Source organism: Microtus ochrogaster, chromosome 21 (genome assembly GCF_000317375.1).
Source record: "Microtus ochrogaster isolate Prairie Vole_2 chromosome 21, MicOch1.0, whole genome shotgun sequence".
NCBI lineage: Eukaryota > Metazoa > Chordata > Mammalia > Rodentia > Cricetidae > Microtus > Microtus ochrogaster.
The window spans coordinates 41,062,458-41,085,207 of record NC_022022.1 but is presented as its reverse complement, the minus strand read 5'-3'; positions in this window follow the sequence as shown (position 1 = coordinate 41,085,207).

The following is a 22,750-nucleotide window of genomic DNA, read 5'->3' as shown; positions in this document are numbered from 1 at the left end:
TATATTATAAATACATGTGTGCTGCAGATTATTAAAGATGTGTTGCATTTGTTTGTTTCCATTGTGGAATATTTGTTTAATTATGACAAGATGTGTGGCATTCTTTTGGGCTGCATTTGTTTAACTCTGCAAAGCAGTGTTACTCTGCCTGTCTAAAACATCTGATTGGTCTAATAAAGACCTGAACAGTCAATATTAAAGAAATAGGTGGGGCTGGCTGGGAGAGAGAATGAATAGGATAAATGAAGGCTGAGGAGAGGAGAGAAGAAGGGAAGAGTGACAAAAAGTGACAAAAAGAAGGACCACAGGGGCCAGCCACCTAGCCACAAAGGTATCAAAGGAATCAAAGAAAGGTATAAAGAATAGAGAAAGGTAAAAGCCCAGAGGCAAAAGGTAGACAGGATAGTTTAAGTTAAGAAAATCTGGCTAGAAATAAGCAAGCTAAGACCAGGCACTCATAAGAAAGATTAAGTCTCTGTGTGTTATTTGGGAGCTGAGTGGCAGGTCCTCAAAAAGCAAAGAATAAAAAAACCAACTACACGTATGTGTACACATATACCTCAGTTAAGTTTCTCTGGTGAACCTTAGCAGATACAAGTATGAAAACATGCCTATTGCAGAATAATATAGACTCCTCCAAAGGTAATTTTGGCTCAAGAATTTCTCACTCTCAGTCTTCATACTTCTTAGAATAGCAGCGTAGCCTCAGACTCTTCATAGCCAATGCTTCATTTCTTTCTTCTTCTTTGATGGGTATCAGATCTGTGTCATGATCAGTTGCCCTCGTATCCTAGCACCATTTCCCAACAGATTATCTTGTTACTGCACTGTCTAATTCCAAGAAAACTCAAAACTAATTCAATGCTCACTGCTCTAATCTCTGCATTTGTTTTCAGCTTTGCATTTTCCAGTGCTCATTGACATTGCCATGAATGAACACATATCAGACTAGCTCTGAGATGTCTTGGGTCAAATGTTTATCTTGTCCTTGTTGTTCTGGATGGAGCTGCTGTTTAGACTGACTGCATACCCCTCACATTCCACCAGTACAGGGCATATGTGGACCCAGGTCCCAAACGTCCAGTCTCCACCCTTGTTATTCCAGTCTGTAGCTTTCAAGGTCATCTAGATTTCTCTAGGAGGTCTTACTTCGCCCTGATTCCTGGACTACATGCTGTTTCTCTGGGTTCTGACAACTCCTTAGAGGATTCGCTGCACTACATTCTAATTGCCTTTACACTTTTTTAATTTCCAAAGCTTCCCAAATCTTGGAATGTGACAAAGAGTTATCTGCCCATTGATTTTTACTCTAACAAATGTCTGCAAGGTAACTCAACAAATATTTTTTAATAATCATGCTGAAGGGAATGGAAGCTTTTAGAATAAAAATAATGTATTTCTATGACATAGTAATGGAGTCTTTGAAATATGTTCTAAGATGACCACATATGTTTGTGTGTGTAGCCTCTTTTCTTGTTCCTTTGTTTAAAAATCAACTCCTGATCTTGTATATCCCAGGAGTACACAAGGAAGACACATGGAAAAAGCATTTTTTTTTTTTTTTGTCAAAAAGGTGGGAACCAGTGGTTATTACCTCTGGTTCTTTAGAAGTTGATAGCATCACAGGCATGGTTAATGGCTTCAGACTGTAGACTCTTCTTGTGGTTTGAATGTGAAATGTGCCCATTGGGTTGTATGCTTGGAAACTTGGCCCTCAGCTGGTAATATATTTTGGGAATGTTTTGAGTTTTTTTAGGGGATCACCAAGGGCAGTTTATAAAGTTCCACCCCATTTTCTACATACTCTGTGTTTAAATGACATTGCAGTGTAACCAATCAGTCCCAGTTTTGCTACAATCAGTTCAACTTCTTTGCTAACACTGAATGGACTTTCAAACTTTAAACCAAAACAAATGTTTTTAGCCTCTTAGGATTGGAATGAAGATGTCTCCCATAGTTTTAGATATTTGAAAACTTGGTCCAAAGTTGATGGCATTGTTTTGGGACTATTATGGAACTTCAAAGATATTGAATCTTGCTATAGAAAGTGTATCACTGTGGGTGTGTTTTGAGAACGCATAACCTTGTTCCATTTCAAATCTGCGTTCTTTGTTCCCTGCATGCGGGGGAAATGTGATGAGCTGGTTTAAAGCTCCTCTTGCCACCTAGTGTGTGTTCTCCATCCTTATAGACTCTAGACCTCTGGAATCCTAAGCTTGAATAAATTCTCTCTTCTGTGAGTTGCCCTTTAGCACAGCGACAGAACTGCAACTAATATATTACCTTAAATTGCCTCTTGCCAAAAATGAGAAAAATACCAGTGTCCTCTCCTTCTTCCCGCTCTCTACCCCCACTGCCAGCATCTGTGTTGTGTGTTAAGCAGACAGTGGGGACACAGAGATTTAAGCAAGAAAACACCCCTTTTGTACTTCTCCTGACAAAAAATTTAAATCTGTAATACTTACTCCTCTCTAGAAGCAAAGATGTCCCTAGACACTCAATAAGGGAAACACCTCTGCTTCCCAGAAATTTCTAAGCCAACCAGAGAGACAGATGTAGTTCAAGAGAAGCCACACAAATGACTTTAGAGTACATATTCACACACCATCTCTAATAGGATCTCACAGAGAAACTTTAATCTCAGCCCACCCCTGTGAATCTGTAACCCATCTGATACCTTGCTCAGTAGTTGGCATCCAGCTCAATGACATTCCACGCAGGAAATGCTTAATGTTAACTATCAATTGCATAAACATTTCCCCTCATTTTCATTTAAACTTCATGTTATATAATTTCCTTGAATACTTAGTACTATGAGTAAGAGAATAGAAGCATTGTATTGGCCTTTTTATTTTATCGTTTTACTTTTTTTAAAAAACCCTCTTCTAACATATTTCCTTTTGGTTTCTAGCCATGGCCTTTCTCATCTCTTCTCATATGCTTCTCATAATCACAGCTCTGAGCTTCGGAGCCTTTTCCTAGCGTCTTATCTGTGACTAGATTCTTTATTGAGACGATGGTAATGACTGTCAGACCTTTTTTCCTGAAAGGTTATGGTTAATTCAAAATCTATCAGTGTGCATCAGTAGCTTAAATTATTCTTTATAATATAAAGTCCATTGTCTTGCCTTGACTCAATTTTATCTGACATCAGATTATTCAACTACCTAATTTCTATTGGGTCCTTGTGGAGTCACTGAAATGTTCCCCTTACTGACTAGCCTAAATAATTCTCTGTTACCAACACATTTTGCAACCTCATTATTCAAAAAACATTTCCACATTGATTGGTGTTAACATATACAGGAATTCTGGTTCCAATACCACTCCCTAAAGCACCTTCCTATTAACCTCCTTTCCGGCTAACAACATCATTTATTTCTACTTGTCATTTCCATTGTTATCCATTTTTTTCATATCAAAGTTTTACAAGACAAAATTTTACCTCTCACCTCTTGGGTCCTACGGAAAGCTGCAATGGATCCTAAATGTCTTCTGGTTAGGGGCTTGATCAAAAGCCTTTTGAATGCCTAAATATTTAATGCTAGCTACATCTCAACACTTCAGTATTTTGTTAACTCTTTCAAAAAAAAAAAAACAGAGAGTTGAGAGGAACATGATTTATCTAGTCTGAAGCTGCACATACTGCCCACCTGGGTGTTTTATAAGCCTCGGTAATGATTTTATCAGCTATTTTTCCTCATCCTGAAGGTAACATTCATTGGTAAGTAATTCCCCAGACAACCCCAAGCTCATTATTTAAAGATGGGCATTCCTGCCTGTTTGTCCAGACAAACAGGCACCTAATGGAAATTCAGACCAAATAACATAAAACCTATTTTCTCTCTGACATATCTAACAGCAATCCTAAAATACCTTGGGGCACGTCAGAGCAAAAAGAAATCTTAGTTCAACTCTTAAATGAACACCTTGTACTTTGCCTGTCCTAAAAGGAATATTAAGCTAGATTTAGTTTAGATATAAGGAAAAATAACCTGTCAGGGATCTTTAACCCCAAAACGGATATTGCAGGAAGCCACAAATTTTCCTTTTTTTTTTTCCAGAAATTTCTTCAAATGGAATAAAACTTGGTAATGTAAACTCAGCTTCCCCAGCAGTCCTTATGAAGGAGAGTGCTGCAGGAACCCCAGAGGCCACTCTCAGCCCAAGTTGACAACAGTGCTGTTGAACGGAGTACGTCTTAGAAGGTAAACAAGAGGAACAAAATTACAGACTATCTCACAGAACAAACTGAGTGAGAACAGCTGCCAGAGACTACGTGCAAGTTCAAAAAATGGTATTCAAATTAAAACTCAAGTGCCCTCAAGGTGACCCAACTAAATTTGCTGAAAGGATGATAAGAGGAATTGATAACACTAATCAACAAAGGTAATCACCTGGAGGTAAGCTAAGTATTCCAGGTGCAGTGTGACAGAAGGACCCTCCACCAGCCACAGGGGCTCAAGCGGAGGGCAATCAGAGCCAAAGAGAAACACCTGAATGGGGGAGTGGACACAGAGCAGGAAGAAGACAGGACAAGTGGCAGAAGATGGCTCTTTTCTTTCTTTCTTTTTTTTTGATTTCTAGTGATTCAGCTTCAATTAGAAGAGAGGTGATGTTTATAATAGCTACCAGACAGTGTTCGAGGAGTGGCCTCGTCAACACACTGAGTTCTGCTGGAGAGAAGGGGGCTAGAAGCCGCAGCAGGAGCAGGAGCTGAAGGGCAGACATTCCAGCATGCAAATCAGATCAGGCTATGATGTGCACGCCAATCTGATCATGGCTTTCTTTTGAGCTGTGAAGGACTTAAATGTGAACAGGATAGTCACAACGTTCCGCCAGCTTTCGAAGTTGTGGGACTCCTTTCTCCAAAAGCCTGACAGCACAAAACGCTGTCTCCCGAATTCGCTGTCTTTATTTGCCAGTATGGGGTTTTATTTGCTAGTTGAAGAAGCTTATGCTTTCCATTAGACGTATGGCTCATGGGTCGAGGCCATCCTAAAGGCATTATAACCTCTCTACTGGGACCAGAATGGAATTGAAGAAGAGGCTCACGTGATTCTCTGAACTAGGCCATAGCCACAAATGTCCCTGGGCTTCCCATAGTCTCCAATCTGCCCTGCAACTTGGACAGTGAATGGCGGTATATAATGCATTGCAGCAGAGAAAGCAGTCCAAGAGGAGTTCTTGTGGAACTTAATGCCACCACCAGGTAGAGGAAATGGGGAAAAACCTTCAAGAAGGGGCAACCTGTATTCCAATATATTCCATTATTGATTGTTCCAATAAAAACCTTTCAAACGAAAGAGTAAATTAGATGTTATTAATGCTATGGATGCAGAGAACTAATGCCTAACCAAGCAACAGGATCCCTTTGAGAATGGAATCTTTTATATTTGTTTTGGTCATTCACCTGCCTATGAACCAGCCCGTTAACTTTCCATTCAACCACTGACACACTTGAGTAGAGGCTGTAGTAACCGGACAGTACACTAGCATAACAGGATGGGGCAGAGTCTGTCCCAGACATAAAGGATGGCTTAACTGCCCCAGAGAGCTCTAGTCTATGAATATGAATGAGTTGTCCACGAATTCTTTGGCTTGATGACATTTAGACTGTTGATAATATTTCATCCTTAGCAACAGTGCTTCAGTGAACAACACTGTGGGGAACTGTGAATATGTGTGGGAGTGTCTATAGGAGGAGGACTTTCAAATTGAGACACATCAGTGTCACACCACCAGTTGAATGGTCTGTGACCAGAGTCAAATTTATTGATCAATTGAAGTAAAGTGGAGTGAAGTAGAATAGAATTGGACAGGACAGAAAGGAGCAGGTCGGGATAACAAGATTCTCTCAAGTATGCTAAAGAAGACTAAGGCTCTCACTGTAAAATGTTGCCTCAATTATGAGACTGTTCTGATTTGCAGTTTGACATCATTTTCACATTGTTTGTTTGCATGACTGTCAAACTGTTTTGAAGGCCACCTTTTGTAAGTCCTGGAGAGTTTAGAAGTCAAAATGGAGCCATAAGATATTATAACTTTTGCAAATAGGGACAATTTCTCTCAGAGACAGTTGCTCCAATTACTGGTGTTTGTATTATATGAAATTTCCTGAGGCTGTGCTTAATCTCCAACATCTAACATAAGCAATTTGGTGCACAGGATCTTTCACTTCATTTAAATATGCATTTTTTCTTTGAATAAATAAACAACCCTACCTGTGCATCATGGCCACACAAGTGGTCTCTTCAAGGTTGTCTGATGCTCTTCCTTGTCAATTTGTCTCTTGAGTTATTCCTACTTTGTTTAAAAATCCAGTACAAGTATTTCCATACATTTGTATTACATTTTTTAAAAGTCAATAATGCTTCTCATGTTTATAATTGATTGATCCTTTAAAAGTGGATTTTTTAAAATGTAGATTGGATACTGGAAAGATTTTAAGCTACCTGAGATGTTGCTTGCTTTTGTTCTAGAAAATAAACTGCACAATGAGGAAACAGCCAATTTTTAAAAATGGGATAAACCATACATAGAGTAGGCAAAGGGGAAAACAAATGGCCAAAATATATTTTTAAAGATGATTAAGCCTGGCGATGGTGGTGCACGCCTTTAATCCCAGCAGTCGGGAGGCAGAGACATGTGGATCTCTGTGACTTCGAGACCAGCCTGGTCTACAGAGCTAGTTCCAGGACAGGCTCCAAAGCCACAGAGAAACCCTGTCTTGAAAAGCCAAAAAAAAAAAAAAAAAAAAAAAAAAAAAAGATGATTGACACATTTAGTTATTAAGGAAATGCAATTTAAAACTACTTTGAGGTTCTACCTCATCTTAATTAGAACTTCTGTCATAAAAAAAACCAAAGCAACAAAACCAAAAACTCCCCCCCCCCAACCTAAAAGGCAGTAAATGCTGGGGAGGATGGGGGAGATGGACCCTTGTTGTGCTGAGAGTGGAACCAATCTCTGCAGTCACTATGGAACCAGTGTAGGGGCTTCTCATAAAACTACCAACAGAACTTAGGTATGAACCGCTCCTAGGTATATATCCAATGGAATTTGAATTTTATTGCAGATACTTGTACACCCACGTTAATTTCTGCTCTGCTCACAATCTTTAGAAAATGGTGTTAGCTTAGACAACCATCAACAGACACGTGGCTAATGAAAATGTGCTATCTGTACACAGTAGGATTTATTTTACTTTTTCTTATTTCCATATGTATGTGTATATGATGTGCATGCGTGTGTGGGCACATTTTTATATGACTGTGGATGAGTGTTGGCAAGTGTTGGAGTTATGTGCATGCCTGTAAAGGCCCAAGTGTGAAGTAGGACTCTTCCTCAAATGCTCTCTCACTGTATTCTTTGAGTCTCGCTCTTCCAAATACAGGCTTGGAGGCAGGCTTATCTCACTATCCAGCTTATAGGGATCATTATTCCAGTTATAGGAGTTCCCCTGCTTCTGCCCTGAGGTGCAGGTGGGTATCACAGCCTCAGCCATTTTACATCGGATCCAAACTGCCAAAATCTGGTTTGCATCTCAGGCACACTTTAGCCTCTGAGCAACCTCCCCATCCCCACAATGGGATTTTATTTATCTGTAAAGAAAAATGAAATTATGTATGTGGAGGAAAATGGTTGCAACTAGAAAATATCTGATTAAGTAAGGTAACTCAAGATCAGAAAAGAGAATGTTTGTTTGTACATCAAGTCTCAATAAAAGTTTTCAGAAGTGTTCTGTGAATTATGAGTTTTCTTAGAAATTCACCAAAAGGATTATGCTATTTTAAAGTTTTTCTTTATAAGTCTACCAATTGCTACTTAATGTACCTTTAGCTTATATGTTTAAACCTATATTATATTAGGTTTATTAATAATAATATAATTAATTATATTAGGCATATTAATCATTTCCTATAAATTTCTCTTGTTAAATAATTCTCATCATTAGTAACCACTCATGATTCAGAGTTCAAGTTTAATGTGTGTTACTGTATCAACTGGTTTTTAGATGCATATTTGTCCTCTGCTTTATTGTAAACATTCTGTTTTCTTAAATATTATGTATTTCTTGTAAATATATTTTTTATTATATTTGATTATAGTTCTTTTAGTTCTACCTAGTCATCAGATCCCTATTTCCAAATAGACACAGTCATTTCGACTGCTGAAGTTCTTGACATATTTTGAATTATCACTGTTATCTTAATACTATTTTCTATTTTAACTGTTTTCTTTTTTTATACCCTCTGCTCTGCCTTAAGTGCATAAACCAAATCCCATTAAACACATGTCTTCTTTGCTTTTCAACTCTGGTTTTGAAGTTTTAAAGATATTATTTGAAGGCTGGAGAGGTGGTTCAGAGATTAAGAGGTTTGGCTTGTGTTGGTGAGGATGAGGGCTGTTTCTCAGTCCTGTATTGGCGATTCATAACATTCTAAAATCTCACACCCTCTCCTGGCAACTGTGGACACCTGTACACATACCCACACACAGACACACAAAGACAAATACACATAATTAAAAAGCTATTGTCAAGTAATGGCTGCCGAAAGAGGAAGAATCAATGTTCTCCAAAGACAAGCTTCCCTGATAGGTGATACAATCCCATGTATGTTGTAAGAGGCTGCTTGTTTGTTTCCCAGCTGCTCAGGCTCCTGAAATAATTGCACAGAAACCATATTATTTGCAATACTGTTTGGCCAATAGCTTAAGTGTATTTCTGGCTAACTCATATCCTAAACTAACCCATCTCTACTAATCTGTGTATCACCATGTGGCTGTGGCTTACCAGGTAAAGTTCCGTCAGGCGTCTGTCTCCCACAGGTGCTACAGGGCTTCTCCCCTGACTCCACCTTCCTTCTCCCAGCATTCAGTATAGTTTTCCCCAGCTAGCTCTGTTGTGCCCTGCTCTGCTGTAGGCTCAAGACAGTTTCTTTATTCATTAATCAATAAAAGCAACATATATACAGAAGGACTTCCTACACCACAAGTATTCACCTATAAACACATATGCATAAAATCAACAGGATAAACTTATGCATGCATATGTAGCTATATACAAACATATGTAATGATAATAATTAAAGAAGTGATCAGGAAGTTGGAGGGGAATAGGAGGGGTCGGGAAAGGACCTTGAATGGGAGACTATGGGGTGTAAGTGACTTAAATATAGCATTCAGGTAATAGTTCCTCAAGAGCAATAAGAGTCCTTATTGGAAAAGTACCTTTAACCTTTACTGTTTTAAATTAACTTCATGAAATCAAGCAAGTCATTATCTCCACAAAACTTGTTTTTTCTATTAGGTTAATTGGATGCCTTCTTTTTTTGCCCTTCTCAAATGATTTTGATTATTTCCTTAGGTAATATTTGTTAAGTTTACTAATATGTATACCTTAATTGTGTTGCTTTTCCCTGTGTCTTGCATGTCATTCATTTCTTGGTTACCGAACCCTTCAGTAAGGGTCTTTGAGGCACAGGGGATTTTAGATCTTGTTTTATTGGAAATACCTTTATTTCATTCTCAATTATGAGCGATTTTTTTCCCCATAGAATTCTTCAGCGAGAGGTAAGTTGATTCTACTTGCATTTTGGCATTATTATTGCTGATGTCTATCTAAATGATGCTTGTTCTTTTATAGATAAACTATTTTCCTCCTCCAGTAATATTCAGCATAGTTGGTGTGTTCTCAGAGTTCTGGGGCTTTGACATGATTCATCTGAGTTTGTATTTCTTGTACTTTCCCTGTCATTAAGTGTGGCAATAGCTCATTTTTAATGCTGAGTTGCTTTTACTCTTTATTTTTGTCTTATTCTTTCTTTATAGTTGTATAAAACACTCCAGACTAAGTAACTACGAGCAATTTTTATGTGCATGTTCTGGAGATTGGGATACCATTAATGTATGTCTAGAACTGTCTATATGCTTTATAATTTAATGGAATAAGAAAATACAATTTGATCAGAATGCCAGGTTGTTTTTTAAAAACTTCATTGTAATTTTTGATGATGCATGTTTTATCTTTATGATTTTGTTGTATCTAATAGTATCATTGTGCTTAGCAAACCTATCTTTATAGTTCTTTAAATGATTTCTATAAGGGGATATTTCTCTGTCTCTGAGTTTTAGTTCTTTTGGCTCTTTATTTTATCTGTTAAAGCAGAGACAATATCACACACACACACACACACACACACACACACACACACACACACCTCTATGTTCTTCAAATTTCTTCCTTGAAATTTCTTTGAATACAGTGCTCTAGTTAAAATCATTATTTGACAAAGGTGAAGCATTTGTATCTGTGTGAATTCATATCAATCTGTGCCGTAGTACTGATGGAACAGTTTGCTTCCCTCCCCATCCTAACACAGTTTTCCACCATCTACGTCTGCTACAGCCAGGATGGGCTTCAATTCCTTTATTCTATCAAGCTTTCTCCTGGCTCCTGAACCCAGCCTTTATTCTTGCAGGGAATACTTCATTAACATCCAATCATGATGTTAATCTGAGTTCAAATGTCACTTCCTCAGGGAAGTTACTGACCCAAGCCAGGTCCCTTGGCCCCACATTTTCCTTTGCCATGCAGATTTTTACAATGGTATTTCAGAGACTGATTAATATCTGTCATTCCCACTAACATTCGAGGCACAGTGTTCTAAGGAGTAGAGCACGAAATGAGAATTTTGCTTTGGTGAAGGGCTGAAAGAATGGCAGTGAAAGTACAGACTCATGTCTCCGAACAAAAGTGCCTTACATCCTCAGCTAGAGGCTCTGCCGGAGCGGATCCAGCCCAGCGTATGAGGGTGTGCCAGCTGTCACATGCACTATGACTTTAAAATTCTGCCACAGTTTTTCCTCTAGTCTGTATGGTGGTGCTAAGATAATTAACATCTTCACAGATAAATAACTCTCCCAGCGTTAGCATGCCTTTCACATGCATACTCCTTTACTCTCATCATTGATCTAAAAGGTACAGAGTACTTAAGTGTGGTACACGTTGCCAGAAGCAATGGCTAATATAACCCATATCATTGTGAATCATTATATCGTGATAAAATTACTATCTTTTAAATTTATAGATATCCTTACATTTCCTTATCAAAACTATCAAAATGAGTATTTTTTTTTTGGAAAGAAAAAGGTTGTGTGCAACATTCATTGTTAAAGTCAAAAACACTAGAAGTCACTTTGTAGTAAAGGGTAAAGCCTGGTATATTTTCTTTATAAAGGGAAGAGTATACATCACTGCTTGATGCATTAACTTTATTGGAGGTTGTGAAAGGGATGTCTTGCATAGCTTCATACAGTGGTCTAAATTATTTTAGCTATTACAGTCTAGTAAAATTATAGCCAGCACAATGAAAATGAACATGTAGTATTAGCTTCCTTCCAAAAGGAAAGGCTTTTTGCAAACCATACTGAAGGCAAAATATCAGAATTAAAACAAAGCCACTTAACGTGAATAAAATTATCTTCCAAAATACTTGCTTCACTTTCTTCTGTCACCACAACCCATTGAATACTTCCAAGAAAGCTCATGCTTAAGGAACCACTAGCCAAGAAGGGGCAGCTGAACCTCACATGGCTCAGAAAAAGGCTCCATAAAGGTAAATGTTAAGAGGTATTCCCGTTGAAGCTCGATCAGGAAGGGTTCATTTTGAGATTTTATGGTGGCATTTATTAGCACCGAGCTTTCCAAGAATAAAATATGCAAATAAGAGTTGAATTGCTATTTTGTTTTTTAATCTGTCTCCCTACTTGCCACAGAGGAGCAAAGATACCAACGCCAAGGATGTTGCTCACTTGGTGGAATATTTGTCTAGCATGAAGAAAGCCCTGGATTTAGTCTTACCGACCTGGCAAAAATGGTTTACGTCCGTTATCTCAGCACTCCTGTAGTAGAGGCTGGAGGGTCAGAAGTTCAAGGTCATCCTTGAATAAATATTGAGTTTGACACCAGTCTGAGAAATGTGAGACTCTATTTATTGGTCTGTCTACTTATATATACCTACCTATCTATCTACCTATAAATACACACACACACACACACACACACACACACACACACACGTGTGTGTGTGCACGCGCGTGCGCTCTCTTCCTAATTCTTTCTAAGAAGACTCGGTGTACTGTACCTAGTGCTACCCATCACTTTCAATGCTTTCTTCAGAGCCAGCTGTCTTCAGCCTCTCTCCACATTTGCTTCAGCTCTCTGACATGCCAACATGTTCTCTTCAACACTACATATTGTAATAGATCTCTCTGAAAGTGACAAAAATGTTCATAAAAATCTCCATGCAAATTTGTAATGCCACCCTTTAAAAGAAATGCTGTCTTGACTGGTGAACATATCCCCCAGAAAGTTTCTAAAATAACTATCATCCTGCCCCAATTTCCTCATTTGGCTTCCAAGTGCTTTGTTCCCTGATCTTGTGAGTGAAAAGATGACCTCACCTACCTGCCATTATTCATTGAGAGGGGAGAGGACCATTTCTGCTGGAGCATCACAGTGATGCATACTTGCTGCTAGCGAGGGTAGCATGTTCTCCTGGGGCTCAGGCCTTCCACAATACCTCAGAAAGTGACATTCATCTTTACAGGTCATGAGGGCAGCTTTTCCTTCACAGTGCTGTATGGGTTCAGTGCATCTGAATAACACAAGTAGAAGAGGAAGAAAATGGAATACAAACGTTGCCAGTGCAATTCATTCTCAATGCCGCGGATGCAGGATAGGGTCAAAGGTTGATGGCACCATAAAGGAGATGACAATCCATGGGGATGTATGGCCTACAATACAAAACTACTGGATGTTTGGCAAAAAAGCCCTTCGATATGGCGCAACGTTTGCTGAGGGAAACTAATGGGAGTAGCATTTTTCATCATGAAATTGTATTTCAGATCTTTTTTTTTTGTTCTTTTTATTTTTTGCTGTATGATTTCTTGGTTTTCTAAGAATAGTGTTTATCAGCTGTTTGGAAATAGAAAGGAATGCTTTTTCACGGAGGGAACACATCCCTGTTTCCAAGTGGCTGTATTTACACTCTGCATTGTGCTTACTAGGGGAGAGAGTAGTGTTAAATAAATGGAAGGGCCCGCAATAACCTCCTTCTGGAGTTAACTTCATAGGCACACATTTTTAACACGCTCATATATTTCTATCTGTGTGTGTGGTCATATACACATACACACATATTATATGCAAACACATAGATTACATCGTATGAGTTCATGTGTACTGTTTATTTTCATCCCTCCTGTTTTTCCAGCTTGACGTTTTCCCAGGAGACTTATATAAACACTGTCTCTAGGCCCAGGTAGAATTTTGCAAACATTGTGTCTTATGTGCTTATTCCCTAAAAGTATGGGTCCTTTTATGGATTCTATCGTCACTATTTAGGGAACTTATTTTCTATGCAAAAATGCAGATAACAATTTCTAATGAAAAGTTATTTGCTGTTTTCTAATATCAATATATATATATATATATCTCACTTGGCTTTTATGAATACCTTATAGATAAAGATATAGTAACATTTAAATATAAAATTGAGACCTATGTGTATAGAAGCAGTAATTATTCATGAAAATGCTGAGATCTCCTAGTCCCAGCACTGACATTTGTTTTAAGTCAACCACAGTGTGAGGTGGAACTAGGCAACACAGTTATCAGAAATAATATTGGTAGCTGATTTTTCCCAAAGGCCTACAGGAGAAATTACTTAGATGATAATATTTTTGATGATCTTTTAACTGAGCATCGGAGAGTGGCTAATGTTTGAGAAGGTGCCCGAGGAGCCTGACTGTTGACTGGTTAATTAATGTGTTTTTCAGGCACCGATTTATGTTTTCAGAGAAATATTCATCAAGTCACTCTCTTTAAAGAGTGTCAGAAGATGAGGGGAGATGACAAAGCCAGCAGCCATTTATAATTCAGAACAGTTGGGATCGACTTCTCAAATTAACGTACATTAAATTCTTCGGTGGACACAGGGAAGGGTGTTCCACATCCACACTCCGTCTGTAAGGAGAGCCACAGCTAGCTAAGAGACAGTAAGATCTGCTGTTATTTGAGCTCAGTAAGGGTGACTACCTTCCACGGTAGGTGTGAATGTTTCAAATAGAACAGCAACTACGACATGGAGACCAAACTGAGCTCAAGTTGCTCCCCAAACTACTCCATAACTCATCACTGGTTCTCCCTGGGTTGAACATATGAAAGCACTATGTAGCACCACAATCAGTGCACAGAACTATGTAAATGCATATGGTTACCGAGTATTCTGTACAGCACCATGGCCACTCTCCACTCAGCTCTTGTTGCACATACGTATGCTATGTAAGTCCGGAAGGAAATAATAATGAAATAAATTTATAAGGTGTATGCCGTATTTTGATAATGCCAATTTGTTTTCTTTCCCAAACGCTACTAATGTCACTGTCATCTTGACTGCCAACGGCGTTCGGTATAACCTGTCTGCTGTTACACTCGTTTAGCAATGGGAACCATCAGTACAGCAGAACAGGCTTCTCCCCCCCACCTTTCCATGATGAATGTCATCTTAAAAGGCTGTTTGTTTCATTCTCATTGTAATTGAATGAGTCTTTGTCATCCATCAGCGTCTGCATTTCCCAATCTGAGGCTGATATCTCAGATTCATCTTGGGCAAAGGAATGGCGCCAAAATGACACACATAATGATTGCTTAAAGCTAAGCTGGTTCATCCAAAGAAGGGCTGGTGCCTGACGCTGTCACCTGTCTGGCCTCAGTCTCATGAGTGTTTCTGCACATGCAAAGCTGCTTCCTTCTGGATCTTGAATGAGCCCAGTGAAGGCATTGAGCAATCTACAGGGAAATAGGAGATGCTCACGGGCTTACGTTGGCAGAGGGGCAAACTGAAGAATTCATATTCAGCATCCAACTACAAGCAAAGCAAGGGGTGTTGTCTTTCTTAAATGTGTATCAAATGCTGGATTAGAAGCTCTGAAAAAAATCACACCAAAATGAATGCATTAAAGGTTAATTCTTTGGTAACATTATGAAACTGGAAATATTTAAAAGAGGGTAATAAATAGCATTTCTGGATGGCCTGCCATATGCAAGGCTCTGTACTAGGTAACATGGAGCATGCATTGTCAGAACAGGGCCTCCAAACCCTATTAGAAAAGTACTGCCCAGGCCCCTTAAATAGAAATTCAAAAATGGTCCAATCTGTGATTGGACTTCAAGCAACTCATTCAAACTCTTATGAATATAGCAGGCAGGTGATAGTCTGAGAAAGGCTATTTAGCCCTTCTCCTGTTACTGTCCCTGTCACAGGTATTCCTGTAATGTAAACCTTTCCTGCCAATTCATCATTTCAACATCTGCTGGCCACTGGGACATGCTGGTAGTTTCTATTTGTAGGACTCTAAATCGGCAGCTCCAATCACTAATAGCTAAAGGTAAGCATGGTGTCCGGGTTCAGTAGCTCCCCCATGCTCACTATCTTGAGGGCCAGTAAGTACAGTGCAGAGGGTACTCCAGCAGAGGGTCCAGGGGTTGGTGATACTGTGCTGCCTGCACTGACCCCAGTACTCCAGCAGGTGACTAAACTGGATGATGACGAAGCCACAAAGGTGCTTACTGTCACCCACCTGAGGTCCGACTTAGATGCAGCTCTTTTAAGCATGCTCATGCCTTTGAGCTGAAAGACTAGAGTCTCCTTACAAGTAAGAAACTACCGCAACTCTCGGGTCTTACCACTCTAGCAGAAAGTTAGGAAACATTAGTAATTGGTAATCTAAGAAGTAACTTGCATCTATGGATTGTAAAAAGAATTGAAAAAAGATTTTGTTTAGAAAGATATGTAGAAAAAAATCATAGAAAAATAGGATGTGTTGGCTTTATTTTTGTGCTTGCTTTGAGTGTTGGAGGAAGTTTCGGCTGATCCCAATCTCTTTGTCTCCTTCTTTTTTCTTAGGGAACAGTACATTTACCAAATGTACTTCTTAAAATGCTAGCGTCGGTGCAGACCGTCCTGCTGTCCCTTCCGCCTGCGGGCCTGCCAGGATAATGCACTTACTCGTCTTTCCCACTGCAGCCACAGCCTCCTTTGCTCCTTGTGACTCTGAAATTTATGGATCACTTTTTCAATGACTATTTTTTTTTTAAAATAATGGTCATTTTTTATTTTGAATTTAAATAAGCTCTTTCTTCATTTTTAAATTCTGCCACATAATCAATGCATTCTTAAGTAATCTTGCTCCTTTACCCCATAATCCTCCCCCATAGAATTGTGGGTCTCGGAATAAGTGTCCCCAGATGTTAAAAACATCAAAGCTACAACCAGGAAGTCTAAATCTCCTTCAGAGGTGCTAGGATGCATGTCCTCATTGCCACCACCCCGTGGTTGAACAGTACACAATGGGCTCCTATCTGTGACTGTCTTCTTTCTAGGAGGCTACTAAGGATCTGTTTTCAGTGATTAGAAGAGGCTTTAGTGTGCCGTCCAAATATCAGTATTGGTGCTCCCTAGCCTAGCAGCCCATAAGATTGTATTTCTCTGAAGCACAATTTTTTTCTATATTGTCAGGAATGGGGTTGGCAAAACCAAACCAGAAAGATAGTGAAGCTTAAGAAGTGTTTATACTTTCTTCTTTAAATGCCCAAATAATTCAAGAATTAATTTCATCATGGGAAATTATTGTGTGACTGTAATTTTTGTCCAGTGATTATCAAGAAAGGAGACATACCCAGGCTAAGGTGAGGGTGATGGATGGAAACCAATGTAGAAAAGCTGGGAAGGGGGGCAGCCTCCTGTGAGCTCTGTGAAGTGTTTTCTGTGTTACTTTAATGAGAAGTTCTGATTTTGTCCATTTACTTATTACAGACCCTACAAGGCAAATTGATGCACCCTCTGGGGAGTGGCTCTTATTAATAAAGGAATTGAAGAGCAGATTCAAATGGAATTTTGAGGACAATTTTATTTTTAAAATTTAAGTGGAAACTCCCCGGGCAGGCAGCTCCTGGGAAGAAGGAGACTAAAGATGAGATGCAGGCCTTTTAAGTTGAGCTGTCATGGAGGTAGGCATGCAGCCTCATGGCATGGAGGGAACTTTAGAGAAAGATTAAGGAAGCTCAGTACAAGAGGAAGCATGCTCAGAACACAGAAAGAAAGAGACCCAGAAATATAATTGAGTAATTGAAAAAAAATCAGTAGGCTTACAAAGCCACTGTAAGATACTATGCTGAAGGATGGAATTCTGAGAAGGAAAAGTATGTTATCTCATTAAAAGGATAATTGTTCTACCATCTCTTTAGCGTGATTTAAGGTGACCCAAACTTCCCAGAGGTGCTCCATCCTTCCTGAGCAGTTATTTTCTCTCTCACATTGCTTGGCCCTCCACAACTGGCATATGAGGTCTTTAGTCAGGGCTCAGCTTCTCTTCTATTGCTTCAGGGGAGCACCCCTGTAAGGAAGGCTAGAGGTAGACAGGAAGGCTTACCAGTTCATAGGGTTTGAAATGCAAAGAACCCACGGGGAGGACAATGCTCCGCACGGTGCTCCTAGCATCTACCTGCCAATCCCCATGCCTGGAACTTCCTCTCAGTACTGAAGTCACTTTCCCACCAGGAATCTGAAGTCGGACTGTGGATCTCTCTCAACTCAGCAAAGCAGTACACCCTTTACAAGCCATGGATGTCTGTAGGAAAGAGAAAACTTTATTGCTCTCTCTGATGGGTTAGGATTCACTGAATCGGGAATGCAGAATGAAACTCCCTTTGACTTAAGGCACTGCATCTTAAGTGGGGACTATTTTATTTCTGTTTCCTTTTCCACTACCTTTTGCGGCCATGTTTGTGATCAAAGATATTGCTCCCAATGTCTTTTCTTACCAGTGTTAGAGTTTTTGTTTCTGAAACTAGCCAGTATTTTAACATGGGGGTTTTGTGGCTACCTGTTAATTTTAGGCAGGGCTCTTTGGTTTACACAATTTCTTAAGCTCCTAGTAAGTCACACAAAGAAATATCTATTTACATTGCTTCTCCACAGTGGCTGAGACCATTTGGAGTACACAGCAGGTGCATAATAAATACTTGTTGACTTAGTTGAATTTCAAGCCTTTTATATAAGCCATTATGATTTAGCTAAAAAAACCTTAAGGCCTTTAGAGGGGCTAATTAGAGCCAATAACTCTACTGACCTGTGCTAGTTCTGAAGTACTTAGTGGTAATAATGCTGTTTTTGCAAGATGGATATTTGACTGTGGAGCCTGTCTGGTTTGAGAGGCTCACTGTTTTATGGGCTGTATGTGGTGATCATTTGGATGTAATGATCAAATAGGGGTTGCCCAAATTGATCGTTATAACAGGACTCCACTGTAATTACATTTCCATAAATGATACTCAAATTCACCAGGGAAATCAACAACCCCTTGGTGTGCCTACTTCCAGCACTGATTACAGTTCAGGTCTTGTAGCACTTTCTAAACAAAAGGTAATTAAAATTTTACTACCCATAGTTAAGGCAAAATGAAAAGGCAGCTTTTTGTTCTAGATTCCAAAGTGCTGTTCTTTGTAGACAACATCAGAAGATAGATCAATTTTAGATGTACAGGCTGGTATTTAGATGTATAGAAATTAATACGCATGTATCAGTAAGACTGAAGGAACAGATAGGTTATTCTCAGAATGAGAGCTTAAGACCCAGCGCCATTATTTTCATAGATCGGTCTTCTTAGGTCTATCATTTCATCATCTAAGCCTCAATTTCCTAACCTTTAAAAGAAGGATAACATAGTTTATAGTTCATTAAGTTTCTGAGATAATTAAAGGAGCTGTTGTTCATAAAGTACTAGCCTAGCCACATGCTGTCTGGACTTGGTGGATGCGCAACAAACCTTAAATATTTGTCAGTATTTTTCTGACTTTACCTTTGACATGTCTGCCCACTATCTTTCTCTGGCAATACCATAAGAAACACTATATTTGTTTAATGTTTTCAACTGTCTACATACCACTATGCTTAGATATTAGCCCTGATGTTTGGAATTCGCTGGCTTAGCTCTCATAGATCAAATATTGGACTTTGTTTCAGGACAGTGGTTTGCTACCCTCTGAGTAATGAGAATATTCTACTCATTCCAGATTCTTGGGTTCCTAAAGCATGCAACACCACAACAGGTGAAAGGTTATGGGGCAATGCTCCTGCCCATTTTGCAGAACATTCCCAGAAAGCCTGCGTAGAATAGGTTTCAGCTCATTCTAAACACTATTCTTCCATCAGAACAACATTTAAAACAATCTTATTTTAATCTTCTGAGCCCGTTCCAACAGGGGTAGTTTTGAACCATCAGCATTTAGTCTACACCTGCTCTAGTCAGCAGAATGCCATCCCACAAAAATCTTCCTCTCCACATTGAAGCAAACCAAGAGAAAGTGTACGTGCTGTCCCTTGCCACCCAGGCAGCCTGTCTTCCAGAGGGCCATGTTACAGAACTCAAACGCCAATAAAACTTCTTATAAAAACATAAAACGATACATTCTTAAACATTTTCATAGCCACTTTTTATTTTTAAGATGTATATTTAGTATGTTGACTTTTTTATTGATAATATTTGAATGTTTAGCTCTAATAGATTTTGGTATAGTCTTTGACTCCAAAATTGTCTATAGTTCAAAAAATCTTGTTCAGGAAAGCCAAGAGCCTGAAAAGCAAAATCAATCGACTGAAGAGAACTCCTAGTCTCTTTAAAGAATAGTTTAAATCAATCAATTACCAATAGATAAACACAAAAAGAAAAAAAAATGATGATATCTCAAATTAGGAGAACTCGTAAGGAGTTATATGTCTTGGCTGATTTTGTTAGAGGAGAGGAGCAGCCCAGGGAGATATTTTGCAAGGAAGGGAAGAATATTCCAGTTCTGCACTACTGCAGTTTTCAGTTAGTGAATTGTTTCTTTCCTGCTGAACTTTATTTAGTCAGGCCCTTTTCTAGTTTGAGAGATGCTTATTTCTAACTTCTGATTTTCTTTGTTTGCATTGGTCATACTTACTAGTAATTCTTCATGCCTACAGTATATTTACTTTATAAAACTAACATCTCTTTTTAAATTTTTTTATTAATTTTTATTGAGCTCTACATTTTTCTCTGCTCCTCCCCACTGATTCTCCCCTCCCCTTCAACCCTCTCCCAGGGTCCCCATGTTCCTAATTTACTCAGGAGATCTTGTCTTTTTTTACTTCCCATGTAGATTAGATCTATGTATGTCTCTCTTAGGATCCTCATTGTTGTTTGGGTTCTCTGGGATAGTGATTTGGAGGTTGGTTTTCTTTGCTTTATTCATTTTGAGTGAGGTAACTCAGACACAGGAAGGCAATTATCACATGTACTCACTTATAAGTGGTTTTTAAACATAAAGCTAACATCACTTTTAAAGATTAGCATAATTTACTTTCTGATCGTTGCATTGTATAACAAATAAATACACACTATCATGAAGACAAAAGGCTGAACTCTCTGTTCAAGACACAGGTTAATAGTTTACTATGTATTTGCTGAGGACTTTAATAGGGTTGAGATTGCAGAGGATTAAGCAGGAAATCATTTTACAAAGGGTAGAAAGGAAGAGGAATGTAAGTTTAACCCTGCAAGTATTTTTTAATATGGACAACATCTCATAGTCCAGCTTAAGAATCATTTTGCCATCAGATAAACATCCATCTTAAAAAATACTGGACTTGTTCTTTGGGATCCAGTATTAGTTCCTAGTACACCCCTGACAAATTAAGTAAAATATTGCATTCTGTACACACTCTATAGAAGGTCTAACTTGTTTGAGCAGAACATGTTTGTTCCTGATTAGCTTCATCTATGTGATGCATTCCAATATATCTTAAGGCACACTGAAACAAACCTTAAAAGTTGTAAAAAAAATTTTTGTTTGTGTTTAATTTAGAGAAATTGAACCTCTTGGCATTTTCAAAATCATTTAGAATTCATTATGTTTTGTAACTTACTTCATGCCATCTTTTTTTTCCAATTACAATCCTAAACCTATTTTTTCCTACATTTCAATAAAATTTGATGTGGTGTTTTTGCTTATTCCTTCAGCATATTTTTATGTAGAGGGCTTTTAAAATAGATTAATCCGTACTTTTATAGTATGTCCATATATTCGCTCTCTCTAGTGGTCCCACTCACAATCCTTTTGGAAAAGTTTCTATACAGATATAAGTGGTCAACTGGACAGGAACCAGAGCATTCTCTTGGGTCAAATGCAAGCACTTTCACTTTTTACAATGGAAAGTATTAAATTCTGTTATTGATTGCTGTGCTCCAAGTACTATGTTACTTACCGTAGATTAACAAATAATTTAATTTTAATAGTTCTAAGAGTTAAGTCCTAGTATTTGTAGTATTAATGAAAGAGAAAAGAGATTAATCAAAAATTTAATTTCCCAGTGTCACATGTCTAGAAATTGGCCATTAAAAATTTAAATTCACAGTCTGATTTCAGAACAAGCACATTTTATTCTCTTCTGCCAAAACATGTTTTTCCATATTTAAAAATCAAATCAATAGTCACTAAAGGTGGTATGTAAGGCTCCAATTTATTAGTACATTTTTAATAATAAGATTTATTAAAACAAAGAAATAATAGGATACAGTTCACCAAATTGAAGAAAACATGAAATTTTGAAAAGGTCACTGAGTACAAAGGATAATTAACAAAATACACATACAGGTTTTAGATAAGATTTATAAACTTCAAAACACAAAATTAAAGAAATAACAACAAAAGACAAGAAAAGTTTTCTAATTGCAAAGACTAATGAACACAGAATATTATTATGCTGTAATAAAAATTTCAAAATGTTAAGGTCGAATGACAATTTACATGTAACTGTGAATGCAATAAATTGTTTGTAAATATCTAAATAAACGTATATTTTTTAGAGAAATAAAGATGAGTGTTTATTTGAGAAATCATGCAACTTTTCTCAGGGAAAAGAAGACAATTACCAGAAGGAAAACAAGTTGCAGGGAAGGTTTGCTACCCTATCTCTTCAGGGAGATAGCTGCAGTCGTATGGAGCCTTTGTGTCACCTTCTGACTAATGAGCCCTGAGAAGAGGTGACATGTGGGGCTGGTGACTCCTGTCATCCAAGGACAGCATCCCAGCGCACTGGGATCTTCATCAGTGTGTGCTGGCTTTGAGGACCAGCAGCAGCACTCACCCTCTTTGATAGGCAGTGCATGTTAGAAATAACCCATGGAGATTTCCCACTGTGGCCTCTATTAACCTGCCTATTCTGGCGAATACAAACAGTTCAAGATTAAGATATTTGTGAGAAAGAATATTCGCAAGCATCATCTATAATTCCGTGTTCTATGAGGAAATAAGAGTTTAATTTGTAGGGTTCAAAAATAATCAAAACTGAGGGACTATTTTGTCAAAAAAAAAAAATCAATCATCTTTCCCAACTGGTGACAGCTATCAGTGATTCTTATGGGCAGGTGTAGTCTTGAGGATAAAACAGTTGTCGTGGTTTGCAGGTTTTTATAACTATGCAGAAGGCAGACAACCTATGAGAAGACCTTCAGTTCATGCAGCCTGGATCATGGTTTAAGTGATAACTTGTATCTTCACGATCCTTCTGTGTGCATGAGATATGAGCTATTATTAAACTAGTTTACTGAGAATCCCTCCCTCATTCCCATGTATCCATGTATTTGAACACCTGGACTGGCT